Source organism: Bidens hawaiensis, unplaced genomic scaffold (assembly GCF_021521415.1).
Source record: "Bidens hawaiensis isolate Kalapana, Puna unplaced genomic scaffold, B.hawaiensis_p1.1 tig00011744_1, whole genome shotgun sequence".
NCBI classification, from domain to species: domain Eukaryota; kingdom Viridiplantae; phylum Streptophyta; class Magnoliopsida; order Asterales; family Asteraceae; genus Bidens; species Bidens hawaiensis.
The window spans coordinates 119616-123510 of record NW_027491930.1 but is presented as its reverse complement, the minus strand read 5'-3'; the positions used below and the strand labels follow the sequence as shown (position 1 = coordinate 123510).

The window sequence follows — 3895 nt, the reverse complement described above, 5'->3', positions numbered from 1 at the left end:
CAAGGGATGCAATTGATGACATCAAGTTACTATAAATAGCAATAAACATAATTCTTAAGTAAAAGTTTCGTGTTAAGTGCAACCATAATACGGAGATAATATTTACGCAACTAGTTGGATACTTTGTTATTATCTATAAATGTAAATCTAAAACTTGTTAAATTGAATTTGTATAATATATCTAAGTTTTAACTTATTATATTTATCTACTTCATATAAAAAGTATATACAATATATTAAAACAAATAATTTAGTTATGAAAAATTTAAGTGTAAAGGGAGGTATACACATGTGTATATATTGTTGTTGGCTTGTTGCGTGCCTTAAAATTAAGGAAACTCAACAATTGAATCATATGACATTTGCATTTTGCAACTTATAATATCAAATTATGTCTCAAACACCTTCAGTTTAATTCACAATTTTTTCAAACAGCAATTTATACGCACAACTCATGTTACGAATCAGGCCATCATCATCTGCTGAAACTCATTAAAATCAACACCTCCTTTGCCTTGAGTATCAAACACTTTAATCATCCGCAAACACTCCTCATAAGTTTTCCGGTCCCCGAGTCGACTCAGTGTCTTCTGCAAGCTCTTTGGGCTAATCTGTCCACACCCTTTCTCGTACTCGAACATCTCAAACGCCGCCCTCACGTCGTCCCGTTCATCGTTCACTTTCATCAGCTTCATAAAATCTTGAAAGTCTATAAACCCATCACCGTCAGTGTCCAAGTCATCGATCACACCCTGAGCCTCTTGGTGTGACATGTACTCTCCAATGGAACCGAAATATGACCGAAGCTCTAGAGCGGATATCTTTCCATCGTTGTCCGCGTCAAAGCGAGTGAAAACTAGTTTGAACTCGTGCTCGCGGTTGTTGGTGTTTGGTTTTGGGGATTTAGGAGACATGAGTAACGTTGGAGATGTGGTGTTGGTGTTGGTGTTGGTGTTGCTCTTGGAACGAAATAATATGAGACTCTTGTGTGAGAACCAACTGAATGTTTTTTTAACTTTTGTAGGTTCCATATCTTTATAAATATTGATGAAAAATATGTAATGAGAAAGATGTGTATATATACGCACTCGAGAAGGTGAAAGTGAAGATAAAGACGTACAGTTAATGTTAATTAATGGATGGAAATTGTGATGCAATGTTGGGAAGAAAACATGAGACAAAAAGTATTTTGGAAATTTCGAAGAAGGTGTGGTGGATCGTAGATTGCGTGAAGTTTGGTTCCTAAGGAACCTGCATGGCAACTTCCTTGATGACTTTTTAGGACGTATGTCGACTTTCACTCTCAATGGTTCTATACCGGGGCCCTAGGCGCCGTTATTTTTAGCAGTTTCACATCAATTTGGACTTTAAATACTCGTGAAGTTAATTATGTAACTTAATGTTTGTGGTTGGTTAACGAGTCATTCAAGACGAGTGATCATCAGGCATCATGAGAAGAGGTAATGTGTGATAGTTGAATTCAAATTTGATCTGCTTCCATACTTCACAGGCAACAGCCAGGGGCGGATCTATGGTGTTTTGGACGGGTTGACGGAAACCTACTGAGTTTCGAAATTTATATAGAATACCTATATAAATTATGAAAGTGAACCCACATATGTTTTAACAGTGAACCCATATACAAAATGAAATTATGATCTATTAGCAAAATCCCTTCCTTTCAATTCTCAAAATTCACCAACCCCGGTTTCCAAGCTCATCTATTCCACTATTCAGCCTTGTTTTTTATTCTTTATTTCTTTCCTTTTTTGTTAACAGCTTCTTTTTAACTTTCCTTTTTTGTTAACAGCTTACGGTGTAAGTGTTTTGTTCTTTTCTCTTTTTTTTCTTTTTCTTTTTTTTTTTCTAGTTTTTTTAACCAACATCCAGCAACATTATGATCTTATATAGAAACCTTATTATTCGGATGCTTCTATAGAAAACTTTTTATTTGGATATGCTGTTTTGAGCTACCACCACCGCTGCCACCGGCACCACCACCACCGCCTTAGCCACCACCACCACTTGACCATCACCGCTGCCATCGGTACTACTTGACCGCTATCATCATCACCACCGCCATCATTGATGTCGCAGCCGCCGCCACCACTTTCGTAATTGCCATCTTTTTATTTCAGTTTTTTTTTATATGTTGAGATGAGTATATTTATAATTTATATTTTATTCATATGTTTTTTTTGTGGCTATCGAAGGTCACAAGGTAATAACTTGTTTTATTCTCATATGTTAACCAAACAAGACAGATGAATGGTGAATTGAATTAGACAATTAGTGATGTTTAAATTTGATTTGTAGGCATATGACTATTAAGAGACATTTACAAAGTCAACCGTCAAACATTCAATAATCATGTTCAAGCAGTAAACAATCCTCGAAAATAGATTTTGACGATCTTCCATGCATATGTTACATTGAAAGAGAGTTTCTTCATCAAGTTTCGGTCAAAGATGTAATGCAACTTTCCAAAACATGAAAACTTGTAGAGAGCAACTATAGGTAGTTTTTTTTACCTTATATAGACAATTGTATATATTTTTATGTATGTTTTTGTTTCTATGAGATGTTTGTTTTTTTATTAATTTATCGTACTTTTATTATATATTGAAACTTACACAATCCGAACCATTGAACTGACCTGAAGATTTTTACGCCTAGTCATACAAAATTAGAATATTTAAAAACAGTGAACCCACTGTGAAAAATTCCTAGATCCGTCACTCGCAACAGCTAGTTTATGACTCCATTTGGTAGACTCACAGATAATTTCATTGCCCTCAACAAGAGAATCGCATTGCCAACTACGGTACAATTGATGAACCGATTGGCATATATTGATGTATTCTAAAACGGGTCACTTTACACATAACGATGCATTAACGTGTACTTGGTGTATTGCTCAAGGAAATGACTCATTAATTTCTTTAATCCACTAATCATATTATTAAGGTTTTCTCTTTATACTTAATTACTTAGCAAATATTTTGATAAGTTTTCTACATTTTTCATTTTATGATCAAACGATCAATATATTAATCCGTTAATTAAATCTTTTAAAAATTATGGTTTACAAATGAGAACTGACTATAATTAACAACTATGAAAACGATTTATATATTATATAATAATGTATATTAATATGAAATTGTCATATAGTAGATTCATTTGATTATTTTATCTTGCCTTCCTCCATCTTATCCTAGTATAATAGTATATATATGTGTCGCTTTAGAATTTTTAATTATACGATGATGATTTTTTTTCTTCCAGTTTTTTTAAGCGGATAAGAGGGATCAGATTCTCTAAATTTTAAGACAGAGATAAGGTTTGTCCCTATCAGACTTCTTATTGGCCCTAACAATAACTCTACTATTAGTGAAATCATAGTATCATACTAGATTCGTTAATTGTTGTTTATAATAGTATTTTTTGAAATTATTTAAAAATGGCAATTCTTTTTATTATTTAAAACTAGATATAATAACCAGGTTGTTAATTTGGTATCTATTTTGATCTTAAAATGATTAATATGTAACTAAAGATTCTAATTTAAGAAAGAATTACACGGAAAGGTTAATAGTATGTTCAGATTACGGTTTTGGTCGCTAGGTTTGAGGAGCAAACTTGTAACTTTTCAAATATAAGAATCAAAAGTCAAAACTGTAATCTAACTATAATCAAAACTATCTGTGCAATTCTTTCTAAATATAATTGTATGGGATGTCTGTCATTCACTCATTTGTTTTCACTTGTTGTATGTTATTGACTGATATTAAACACAAAAAACAATCTTCAATCATGGGTCTTAAACCCTGGATTATTTTTAAAATTGCAACAAATGGACGGCGGGACAATAGCATCCCATGTAATCGTTGAA

General features: G+C 32.9%; 1 pseudogene; it reads right to left on the bottom strand.

Annotated features, from left to right (window-relative positions):
* Positions 1-420: 420 nt before the first annotated feature.
* On the bottom strand, positions 421-1031 carry LOC143538853 (putative calcium-binding protein CML41 pseudogene; annotated as a pseudogene).
* Between the last annotated feature and the right edge of the window lie 2864 nt (positions 1032-3895).